Below are 13,972 nucleotides of genomic sequence, written 5' to 3' on the forward strand. Positions count from 1 at the left end.
CACTCTGTAGACCAGGCTGGCCTCGAACTCAGAAATCCGCCTGTCTCTACCTCCCAAGTGCTGGGATTAAAGGAATGTGCCAGTACTGCCTGGCTTCTATTTTTATCTTTATCTGTTTTCTAAAATAAAAAATCAACATGCTGAGTTTAAAAAAAAAATGTTTTCCAAAGAAAACTTCGTAGAGGGAAGAGCTCTCACTCTACAGTAGCATCACAGAAACTATTGCTTCTGTACTTCCCCGAAGGGATACTTTGTCTAAAACTCAGTATTTTATGAATTGTCTATTGATTATTGAACATGGGTCATCAGTTTTCTAGTTTTTTTATGTTTTTCCCCACATATATTAAGTTGAGCTTTTTAATATTTATTATAAAATAAATTAAAATATTTTCTTTGACAGTTCCTCATCCCATTCCTCCTCTCCTGTCTCCAAGAGGATCCTCCCCACCCCCACACACTTTGAGAAATTAACATGATATATTTCATTTTGCTTTGAAAACTTCCAGTAAGTAGAGTCCATTATTACGTGTACATTGATACTTTCTATACTTTCTTCTTTAATAAAACTTTGTTTTAAGAGTTTAATGAATATGCTTAGACAATCACACACACACAGAACGTTTTACTTGTATCTTCCCACGTTGCCTCTACTTAAGGGACAGAACATTTCAGTTTATCCTTCTGCAGTAAAGACATAGGGTGCGGGGACGGCACCTTATTTAGATATCTTTAAAATGAAGACAATACTTGTGAAGTATATGTGTTAATTTTCTCACATAGAAAATATCACACTGTTAGAATGTCGTGAGACTTATAATTTTGACACATTTAAACAAAATTGTTAAAGGCCAAAGTTATTTATCGCAGCATGAATATTTAACTGAAAATTTGGAGACTAAAATTATTAGCCCATGAAATATCCTGTCATCATTGGAATTTATTGGAGATGTTTGAAGATATTTTCACTTTTTACACTATAATTTCAACTTTCTTATTATATATTTCTGTAAAGAGATATAGAAAGTGCTTATTATGGACCTTGCATGAAAACTATTACTTATCTTGTGTAAAAACCATGCATTGTAGTGCTTCTGCCTGCAAATCTCAGAAAATCTACTATTAATAATGTTTCTTCCCCAAGGTCACTGTTTTAGTTATTTTTCTATTGCTCTGACAAAACAGCATGGCCAAGGAAACTTACAAAAGAAAGATGTTTATTGAGGGAAAAGCTTTATAGTTTCAGAGGTTGAGCTCATGACCATCATGAATGGTGTTAGAGCAGTAGCTGAGAATGTATATCCTTAATCATTCTTAATCCATGAGAAAGTGGCTTAGAGAGAGAGAGAGTAGAAGAGGGAGAGGGAGGAGAATGAAAGGCAGGCAGAGGGAAAGAGAGAGAGAAAAAGAGAGAGAAGGAGAGAAGGAGAGAGAGGGGGGGAGAGAGAGAGAGAGAGAGAGAGAGAGAGAGAGAGAGAGAGAGAGAGAATTCTAACTCAGAATGGCATGAGCTTTTGAAAAGTCAAAGCCTACCCTGAGTAACACATGACATAGAACTGGACCATACCTTCTAATTCTTTTTAAACAGTTCCATCAACCAGAGATAAAGCATTCTAATATATGAGCCTCCAAAGTCATCATTCCTTCAAGTTTCTTTCTCAAAGCTCAGGCCCTAGTTGCATTCCTAACACATTATATATGTTACCTTGATTGTTGCTTCTATTTAGCAAAGTATTATTCACTTTTGTCTTAAATCAGGCATTTTGGTTTGAATCATGAAGATCAACTATATTTTCTTTCTATTAGACTCACAGAAATTGTTTGGGGAGAAGTTATTGACTTTTTAAATTTAAATCTGTTCAATGTTTGTAAAGTATATTTGGAATAAGATTTAGGGTTCCTTAAAGCATTGAGAAACATGGTAGTTCATATTCAAAGTTCTTCTGTATACTGAAGAACTTTGAGATCCCTGGGCATTTGAAGGAATAAGTTGGCAATGAAATATAGTGCCATTGCTGTTGTAATAATAGAAGTGCATGATTCTAGGGGAGCATTTGAGACACATACTTTTAGTTTCAGGTCAATTTCATGAAAGGCAAGGAGGAATGTGTGAGCAAACTGAAGAAAGGCAGTGTACCCTAGGAAAGAAACAGCATGTACAAAAACCTGGAGGCAGATGAAGGTACCAGGTGAGGACAACTGTAGATTTTCTAATTATGCTCATTTCCATGCATTAAGACTCTGACCAAAACCAGCAAACAGAGCAATACAGTGCATAAGAACTTCAAACTGAGCTTGGTGACTCATGCCGCTAAACTCAGCACTAAGTGAGCCTAGACAGGAGGAATGTTATGATCTCAGGTCCAGCCATGACTACACAGAGATCTATAAAAGTCTAGAATACAGTTTGAGAATTTGATTAAACCCCACCTCCAATAAAACCTCCTGAAAATAGAGATGACATGATCATGTTCCAAACCTACAGATGTTCACTCTTTAGGAATGCTGTGAAGTATATCATTTAAGAATGCAGAGAAAGTAGGCAGATGAATATACTTTATCCACTAAGGAATGAATTATGTACATATGAACTTAGTTTTCATCTTACAGCATCGATGATCTTTACCATCCAAAATGTAAGGTCCGGGAAAAGAACTGTTTCTTCATTTTCACCAAACCCTGCACAGAACTTTGCTAGATTCTAATGAAAGTGTGAAGATCACTCAGCTCAGGGAAGAGCAAGGCCATAGTTGGAAAACCTGTATGCCTTGCTTTTATCCCTTTGAATGTGTGCCATTCAATGAAGCCATCCTGAGCAAAGCTTAGAAAGAATGCATATGAACAGAAAGCCAGTTGTCAGAAATAAAGAGCACAGGTTTCTTGGTTTATGATCACAACTGAGAACAATGCAGAATAAGAAATTTTGGGTTACTTTTCTGATATGCATCATAATGTATTTTGGTGTTTCTAAAAATTCCCATATAAATTTTGGGTTCCAGGCATGCATGTATTCTCTCTCTCTCTCTCTCTCTCTCTCTCTCTCTCTCTCTCTCTCTCTCTCTCTCTCTCTCTCTCTCTCTCTCTCTCTCTCTCTCTCTCTCTCTCTCTCTTTCTGTCTCTCTCTCTCTGTCTCTCTCTCTTTCATATAGTAGTACATCCTGACTGCAGTTTTTCCTACCTTCCACTTCTCCCTTTTCCCCTAGACCCACTCCTCCTCCATTTCCCTTAAAGAAGAAAGAAAGAGAGAAAGAAAGAAAGAAAGAAAGACCAGACTTCTCAGAGATATCAACAGATCATGGCAAAACAAATTACAATTAGTCGAGGCACACATCCTCATACCAAGGCTGGGTAAGACAACTAAGTAGGAGAAAAAGTCTCCCAAATGTAGGCAAAAGAGTCAGAGGTAGCCCCTCCACACAGCATCACAAAAACAAAACCATAGAATACATGTAGATGACCCAGCTCAAAACCATAGAGTACACAATTGTCTCTGCAGTCTCTGTGAGTCCCTATGAACCCTACTTAGCTGATTTGGTGGGCCTTGCTCTACTGGCATCTTTGAGACGTCTGGCTCCTTGACTCTTTCCTCCTCCTCTTCTTTGGATTTAGCTTGGTACTAATGCTTGGCTGTGAGTCTTTGCGTCTGTTCCTATCAGTTGTCTTTCTGGTAACAATTGGGCTAGACACTGATCTATGCCACTCACTTACTGACTTATTTTTATGTGCAAGCATTTTGTTGTTGTTGTTCTTTGTTTGTTTGTAGATGCAAATTCTATCACATGCTTTTCAGCATAAGCAGTGTTTACTTGAAAACAGAATCCATAATCAATATGAATTAATGTAGTTATATTTAATTTTATATTAATTTGTATTTGTATTGAACTCTTACTCCCTAGAGAAGTTTTTGAGGACTTGTTAACAAGAACAGACGTTTGAGTATTTGTTGCTAAGATGCCAACACGGGATGCCACCTGCAACATAGCAACCTAGGATGCCACACAGAGGAGGTGATACAAGAGAAGATGTTTAGCCAGGCAGTGGTGGTGCATGCCTTTAATCCCAGTACTTGGGAGGCAGAGGCAGACAGATTTCTGAGTTCAAGGCCAGTCTGGTCTACAAAATGAGTTCCAGGACAGCCAGTGCTATAACTATATAGAGAAAGCCTGTCTCAAAAAAAACAAAAACAAACAAAAAATAAAACAAAAAAAAGAGATGTTTAAAATCACCATAGTTCATCAATCAAAAGATCAATGTTGTTCTTTATATTCTTATTTACTAATTTATTTTTGTGGAGCTAGATATCAAGCCCAGGGCATTATACATTTTACGCAAGCCTTCAGCCATGCTAAGTACGCACTCAACTACTTAGCTACGGTCTCAGATTTGCTTTACACAGCTAAAGTAAAATTCTCTAAACCCTGTGATGTAATCAGTACCCAAACTCTAGGGTCATCATAATGTTCTGTTCCTTTCCTTTCAAATGGCAACAGAGTTACATAATCTTACATAGGTGTCCCTACAGGCTTGGCTCCAGGCAAGTCCAGATCCTGTCAAATCATCAATAAATATTATCTATCACAATAGCCATCAATACCTAGGTTATAAAAAGAAAAATTGCTATGTGCTATCAGTGGAAATTCCCATTATACAACCATTATGGAAAATGACATAGAGAATCTCTCAAAACACTAATAAACAGAACTACATTAAGATTCTACAATCCCAGTGTAGGGTATATAATAAAAGAAGGCACAGTTACAGTAAAACCATGCTTGTACCTCATGTTTATTGAAGCGCTATTTGCAAGCACTAAACTGTGATGATTACTCAGTTGCCTTCAGCAGATGAGTAGATAAAAATCATGAAATTATATATATACACACATATATATGTGTATGCGTGTATAGATAGATGTATAGATATATATATAAATATATATATACATGCCTGTGTATATATATATATATATACATATATGTATATATATATATATATATATATATATATATAAAATTTCCAGTAAAAGAACAAAATCTTGTCTGGAATACATTAAGGTTAATATACTGTATACAAGAAAACAAACACTACATGTTCTTACTCCTTTGTGAAAACTAATAAGTCTCATAGAAGAACATAGTAAGCAATGAATTACTCTATTACTCCATTACTGAGATATGCAGGAAGAAAGGGGACAGAAATTAACTCAATAAGGCTCACCAAAACACTTCATGCATAAAGCTCCGTGACAGCACTTGCCTAGCATGACCATGAATGCTAGAGATCCCAAATTCAATCTCCAGCACCAAAGAAATAAGTAAACTCCTAAAGACAATAGTCCACTGATGGAATGTGGTCAAAAGAATGGCCCATGGTGAACAATGCCTTGGGGAACTCTGAGAGCCTCTGGGAAGAAAGCCAGAGGACCTTTTACACCAGGTGCATTTTGTTCCCTGGATTGTTTTTGGTCATGATTTTGTGCCTCCTCTGACAAATATTTACATTAAATTTATAAGACATGATTATTCTTATTGGATGTCAGAACATACCTATAGAACCCAATCCAGTCAGTGTATCCCAAATCTATATTTCACCTTCTGCCTTACTTTCATGCTTTCTCAAATAATAATTTATAGTACATGTCAGGAAAATGTGTTCAAATTGGTCTGTCCTTAGAAAATTCTTGGAAAGGGCTTCTTTGTTAATATTTAGAATGTGTTCACTCTCATTTATTTACATGTTTTTCTGATCATGTTTTCTGAACCCAAACAGCTTCTTTGGATCATTGCTTTCTTTGTTAGATTCATGTATAAAAGTACACTAAAACTCAAGTAAGATTGTCTGCGGCATTAGACAGTAGTCTGCCACATTATTTTAGATCCTCAGGTCCAAATTCCAGCAGACAAGATCTTCACAGGCTGGCAAAAGTTGACAGTGTACCCAGAGTTTTAAACCATCCATGGTGCATTTCAAAATTATTAAAAAGTACAATATCAGCAGCAGTTAGTATTATTAACGTTTGAAGAGACGGGAATGCTTAAAACTATGGCTTGATTGACATGCACTCTGTATATACATTGAATTACTCGAAAGATGTACAAATATTATGTCTCAATAAGAAAATGTTCCTTAATTCCTTATTAAGAGAGAAGACTAGCTATGTTAGATAGTTTTTTTTTTTTTTATCAATATCAGTTGTCTTGCCTGATTTGAATTTTTGAATATAGTTTTACTTATAAGCTCATTCTCGTTTCTTTGCCTGGCAACAAACAAACTCTAGACATAATTCCTTTCTCCAGTGTCTAGACACAACACTGGGGAGGGTTACTTTTGCTCTCTAAGATTTGGCTTCTCCATTTCCATGTTTATGTAGGTCATTTCTAATGCCTAGGGTTTTAGAAATGCTAAATGATATAGTTCAGCTGCTTAGTATGTTTTTGTAATAAGAAAATCAAGAAATGTTCAATAATATTACTAGATTCATGGTTGTTAATCTCTCCTTGCTTTTCACATTCTGACATCATCCAAGAAGTCCATTCACAGGGCTTCTACACATTTTCTTATTCATTAAAATCATCATGTAAGTTATGTTCATTACTGCAATCAGTGCCAACATTAAGAAATTATCAATTCCATTAAGAATTCAATCTTTCACAAAATTTAACTTTTATTTGCACACAACGAGTAATTTCTCCATTTCTAAGACAACATGTTTTATAATGACATAGCCAGTATTATTAGCAAAAGAGACTCTTCACCTTATGTTAATATCTTTGTTTAGTTTGGGTTTTGATTTTGTTTTCTGAGACAAAATCTTACTATTTAGCCCTGACTAGCCTTTAATGCAGAGAAATCTTCCTGTGTCTACTTCTCTAGTGCTAGGGTTAAAGATGTATTCTATGTATTCTCTGCTGATATAGTTTTAAAGCAACAAACTATAGCAACAGAGAACATACATTGATAAAACTACAGAAAATGGTGCCATAAGTTCATCGATTATCATAAAGCAAGGACTCACATACAAATATTATACGTCCTAAAAGAAGTTTATTTCAGTATACATATTTACTGGTTTAATAGTTTAATGTTGTAGTTCTCAACCTTCTTAATGTTGTGTCTTGGTCAAGGTTTTATTGCTGCAAAGAGACACTACAAAGAGACATTTATTATCTTATAAAAGAATACATTTAATTGAGGTTGGCTTACAGTTTTAGATGTTTAGTCCCTTGTCACCACGGCAGGGAGCATGGCAGCATGCAGGCAGACATGATGCTAGAGAAGTCCAAAGTTATACATCTAGTCCCACACAGGTGTAGCATGAGCATAGAGCCTGTCCCCACAATGACAGACTCCTTCAATAAGGCACACCTACTCCAGGAAGGTCATACCTCTTATGAGTGCCATCCTTGTGAGCCAAGCATTTAAACAAATGAGTTTATGGGGGTCATACCTATTCAAGCCACTACATTCTACTCCCTAGCCCCCATAGGACTGTAGCAGTAATAATGTAAAATTCATTTAGTCCAACTTCAAACATCCCCATAGTTTATCACAGTCTTAACAATGTTTGAAAAGAACATTGTTTGTTCAAAGTCATCTGAGATCCATCCAATCTCTTAACTACAATCCTTTATAAAATCAAAATCAAAAGCAGATCCTATACTTTCAACATAAAATGACACAGGATATATATTATCATTTAAACTGTAGGGAAGGGTGCATAGTGAGGGAATACTGAACCAAAGCAAAACCAAAAAACAGCTGGACAAACTCAAAAACCTGCATCTCCATGTTTGATATCAAAATGCTCTTCAGATCTCCAACTTATTTCAGCTTAATTGACTACAACATACTTCTCTCTCTTGGATTGGTTCCACTCACTGATAGCAGCTATCCTTGGTAGGTATCCCACAGATCTGGCACTGCTAACCTCTTAGGATCTCCAAGACAAATCAGACTTTCCCTTTATAACTTCCCATGATGGGACCCGTGATGGGATACCCCTGCCACACACCTTGACTCCCAAGGCTTTCCTTAGATATGGAGGGAGATTCTATAGCTCCTTTCTACTATCCTTGACTCTAAGGCTAGAACCACATAGCCAAGATTCCAAGTATTGCTGCTTTCTGGGACTGGAGCATGGAACACTCAATCAATTACATCTTCACCAGCTTTCTGTTTTCAACAGTTTCATTTGCTGCCTACCCTTGGCTGTCTTAGAATTGCTCTATAAGACCAGGTTATGACCTACATGCCTCTTTCTCCTGAGTGCTGGGATTAAAGATGTAAACCACCACACCTATACTTAACTATTCTTTAATTCCTTTTCACAAGATAGACGCTTGGGATGGGATTTTCCGCTGAGGTCACCGCTCCCTTTATGCCATTTCTTAAGCTGTTTATCTCCTTAAACATAGGATTTAGCTCCATTCCACTTTTTGGTGCCCCCTTTCTCCCAATCTGTATATTTTGTATTTTTCCTTGTTCAGCTTGCTCCATTTCATCAGGATGCTCTCCATTAGAATGAACCACATGGCTGAGTCTATACTAGGCTGTTTTGAGATTCCTTTGCCAATGCAATTAAACTAAATCTTTTTGTTTTAGTTTTAGGCAGATCCTTCAGACAATGAGAAAAAGCAGCCACATTCTTCACCAAAATATCATAAGAACAATCTCTGGGCAACATCTTAAAATTCCTCTCTGAAATTTTGTGAGCCAGGCCAAAAATATAAATCACCTTCTGTACCTCTCTCTTCCATGCTCTTACTAGTATGTCCCATTAAGTCCGACTTAAAGCATGCCACTGCTTTTCTACTCAAATACATGTTCTTCCAAACAAAAGCATGATCAGGCCTATTATAGCAATACCCCAGTGGATGGTATCAATTGCTGTCTTAGTTGGGGTTTCATTGCCATGAAGGGACACCATGACCCACCAAGACAATGCTTATAAAGGAAAACATTAAAGTTTCAAGGTTTAGTCCATTTTCACCTGGTGGGATGCATGGCAGCATGCAGAAAGACATGATGTTGAAAGAACCAAAAGTTACACATCTTGATCTGCAAGCAACAGAAGGAGACTGTGTTCCAGACTGAGCATAGCATGAGCATGGGTGACTTCAACATATTCACCCACAGTGACACACTTCTTCCATCAAGGTCAGACCTACTCCAACAAGGCCATACTTATTAGTGCCACTCCCTGTGATCCAAGCATTCAAACACATGAGTTTATTATGGGGGTCATACATATTCAAACTACCATATGCTGCAACCCTTTAATACAGTTCCTCATGTTGTGGTGATCCTCAATCATACCATTATTTTCATTGATACTTCACAACTCTAATCTTGCTACTAATATGAATTATAATATAAATATCTGATATACAAGGTATCTGTTTTGAGATATCCTTTGCCAATGCAATTAATCTAGATCTCCTCATTTTAGCCTTAGTCAGACTCTTCAGACAACAGCAAAAAGCAACCATATTCTTCACCAAAATATCACAAGAGCAATCTCTAATCAACATACTATAATTCTCCTCTGAAATCTGTTAAGCCAGTCCCCTACAGTTCAAGTCACTTTCTACAACTGTCTTCCATGCTTCTACTGGTATGACCCAGTAATCCCCACTTAAAGCATTAATTAATTTAAACAACATTATTAGGATTTTTCTTTATGTTAGTACATTTTGTTTTGTGTAAGTTAAGTTTATCTAAACCCTTTAAAATATCTTCCTGTGAGATCTAGGGAATTTTAGCTAGCCCTCAGCTGTTTAACTGAGATGCATGTATGCTGCATTTGGGTTAGAAGGTTTTGGTTTTGCATATTTTTCAGAAGAAATTCATTTTTTTTCACTTTGGAATTTTCTAGTGACCTCTGTTATTTAATATAGCCATTTTCTTTTCATACTATAGAACCTTTCATTTCCTAAATGAAGCCATACTGATAATCTGTTATATTGATTTTTCAGTTTTACAAGTTTGTTTACCAATATCAAACTATTTCAAATAATACAGCATTATAATAAATTTCATGTATGTTTCATTTATTGTCCAGACTCTTTGACTTTAATTTTTATGAGGTCACATGGATAATTTGATCTTTTGTATGTCCATTTTTTACTAAGTCATCACTCTAGTTATAAAAAGTAATTTCTGCTAATTATGTTTTGGCAACTTGACCTGATCTAGAGTAATTTGAGAAGAGGGCAACTCAATTGAGTAAAGGCTAAGACTGTGAGCCTTTTTTGTTTGTTTGTTTGGTTTGAGTTTTGTTTTATGATTAATCGCTATTGTGGGCTGACACTGCCTCCAATGGGCCAAATGCCACCCCAAGGCAGGTGGTCTCGAATTGTGTAAATGAACAAGCTGGTCAAGCCATGGGGAGCAAGCCAAGAAGCAGATTGTCTTCATGGTTTCTGCCTCTGCTCACATTTGAATTTCTGCCCCAACTTTCTCAATGCTCAACTGTGATCCAGACATGTAAGACAAATAAACTGTCTCCTCCCCAAGTTGCTTCTGGTCATAGTCTTTATCACAGCAATAGAAAGCAAACTAGGACATCTTCTGATGCTTTGACGTTATTTTACTGGGCTCACATTTGATCAATAGGGATCAATAGGATCAATTCAGAAGGAATACAACCTTTTAAAAATGCTAAACTATGTTAAAATAAGTGTTTGCATTATACATTGTATTATTAAATTTTTAAATTTCTTTTATTCCTTCCTTTATTTTTTATTTTTTGTTTTCATTTGTTTATCTGTTCAATCCAGATTTGCATAGCATAGCCTAGAATAGCCCATTATGTACTGTATACTACAAAACTACTTTGAATTTGTGGTAATCCTCATGCCTCAGCCTTTCAGGTCTGGCATTACAAATATATAGCACTGCATCTATCTTTAAATGTTCCTATAATAATTTTTCATACTAATTTTACACTCTAGAAAATCATTGATTTTTTTCTTATGCCATTTCTGTTGTAAGTAGCTTCCTTTAAATCTTTTGAGGCACTTAGTAAGTGTTGGTTGAGTATATTGCGATGTGTGTTCTGTACTTGTTCATGTCCTATGAACATACAACCAAAAATACTGCTAATAGTCTCATTTTACAATTGAGAAAATGGGCATAGGTACTGGATTTCCTTTTTGCAAAATGCCCTCACTCAAGGGTGAGATGGGAAATATAAACAAGGCCCAATGTTATGCATGCAATTTCTCAGCTTTAACCTGTTGGTGAAAATATCTTGTAAAGGCCCTTACTTCAAATGACTATGTGCTTTAAAGTGCCTCAAACATTGTATAAGTTCTTTTGTCCCAATTCATTTTGCATATTATAACATGTCAAGAGTGACCTACAACTGATGGAAATAGATGCAGAGACCCACAGCCAAACATTAGATGGAGCTGGAGAATCATACTGAAGAGGGAAAGAGAAGATTATAGGAGCCAGAGAGGTCAAGAATACCTCGAAATATCTCACAGAATCAACTTTCTTGGGCATATAAGGATTCTCAGAGACTGAATCACCTACCATGGAACCTGACTGGGAATGACCTAGGCCCTCCACATATATGTTACAATTATGTAGCTTGGTCTTCTTGTTGGATTCCTATCAGTGGGAGCAGGAACTGTGTCTAACTCTATTTCCTGTCTTTGAGATCTACTGGATTGTCTCATTTGTCCTCAAAAGAAGATGTGCCTAATCTTACTACACATTGATATGCCAGGGCTGATCAGTATCTACAAAGAGGCCTGACCCTCTCTGAAGAGGAACACAGGATAAGCAGATAAGGGGGAGGGAGGTGGGAAGGATGGACTTGGAGGAGACTAGGGAGAGGAAACTGGGGTTAGGATGTAAAATTAACTAACTAACCAGCTAGCTAGCTAACTAACTAATAAAAAGAATGGCCTTTATACACAATTGCAGGTCTGCAAGAGAAATACTTGAAGTCTTATTCCCATCCTAGATTGAAAATTCTTTATTAACCAAACTTCTTATTTAGATCTCTGAAGGTAAACACTACTCAAATGATTTTTGATGTATGTATATTTTGAGACAGAGTCCCACTGTCTCACCATGTAGCTCTTATTAGCCTGAAACTCAATATGTAGACACAACTGACTGCAAGCTCATAGACATCCACCTGCCTGTGGAAAGTGGAAGAATCCCTAAGTGTGTGAGGTCCTGATTGAATGCATGTTGTTTACCTGGGCACAGACATGTTAAGAACACAAGCCTCAGACCCAAGAAACATAACTAGATCTCACCCTCCCCAGTTAGGAGGAATGGTTTATGTCCTGCAGATGTTTTCACCTGAAGACTGTTCCGTAACAGAGACTGCTTATACTGAAATTAGCTAACCCTGTATTCACCACGCAGCTCTATACCATAAACCCTGCCTTCTGTTTATCTATATGTAATAACCCACTCCCTTGTTCAACTCTATTATCAAATATGCTGAGCTTACAGGATACTACAGCTTCTCCATCCAAGAACCCTACCCCCACCAAAACCCAGCTTTTATCTGTGTCTGCCTGCTTCCTGACTGCTTGCCTGCCTGCCTGCCTGTCTGTCTGTCTATCCTTTTTTCATTCCCCTAATCAGGCCCAATATCTGGGAACCATGTAAGGACACAGCACCCACCTCTGCCTCCATGGTGCTGTGATTAAAGGTGTGCACCACCATAGCTTTTAAGTTAAAGACATAGCTTTAACCATAAAGGATATCTTTCTTATCTTGAGTAACCTATATGAAAGCTTGTTAGGAAAATGTTCATCCCTATTCTTATTTATTCTTTCCACATTATGCAGAATACTAGGTTTGTTCTTTACTTTTTCATATTTATAACATTTCACACTAAAATATAATTTGGGAGCAAATATTGTTATTAAAACCAAAAAACAGAGGGATGTAATTATTACACTTTTAGGAATAATGTTACATTATATAAGAAATTATGGGACCCGAATGTCCCAGGGTTACAGAGGAAGAGTCAAGAGAGATTCAGCCCCAGATACTGCAGACATTAGGACCACAGGAGTTAGCTACCTACAGCCTCCCAACCTGGTTCTATAAAGTCTGCTCCCCCAGCATCAAACTTTGTAAGAAGTTATTATTACCTTGACAGTCTTCATGCTTCACTCCTTGTTTGACCTTATAAGGTTCCTCTCCACACACACTACAGCCCCTGAGTGTGTAGATGAAACATCTCCCAACACCCCTGATGTGGTCAATGGTACACGACCACACAAACCTTGCTCCAGAGCACTGGCCACCACCCCAAAGTAACAAATACCCCCCAAGAAATACAGCCAATTCTCCTAAGCTGTTTCCAGGTATATCCATTGGCCACACACACATCACTTACTAAGATCTTGCGTGGCATTCACCTGAGCCCCAGGTAAACTTCCCCTCCTCCTGTCTAGCTAGTGCATAATGGCTACCTAGCATGTGAAGCAGACATGGGCAGCAAGAACTAAATTTATATGTTATGTAATTAGTATGCAGTCTAATCTATCTTATTTCTGTTGAATAAGATTTAACATGATTTTAATGTTAAAGTTAGTATGAAAAGACTTAGAAAGTTGTTAATGGCAATGAAATAATTAAGCAAGTAACTACATTAATTAGGAGAATTATACCACTAGTTTCTCTTGTAGATTATGAAACAGAGAAAAGTAGCAAATTGTACTTTTATAATACTGAGATAAATTTAATGACCTCACTTCACCTTCTTTGTTCAATGAATTTCTGGTGTCATGAACTTTTTAGAACTATACAGAAAAGTTTCAAGATCTGACATATTCATACATTGAAACCTTATTTAAATTTTTATTTTTAATCTAACAATTGGTCTTTTTTTGAATATAAAAGTACCCTTTTATTGAGGGAAGACAAGGGTATTTACAATATGCCATTGTTAGAGTATATCATTTGACCATGAGACTTCTAAAGCAGCTGAATTCCA

Source organism: Mastomys coucha, unplaced genomic scaffold (genome assembly GCF_008632895.1).
Source record: "Mastomys coucha isolate ucsf_1 unplaced genomic scaffold, UCSF_Mcou_1 pScaffold23, whole genome shotgun sequence".
Taxonomy (NCBI): domain Eukaryota; kingdom Metazoa; phylum Chordata; class Mammalia; order Rodentia; family Muridae; genus Mastomys; species Mastomys coucha.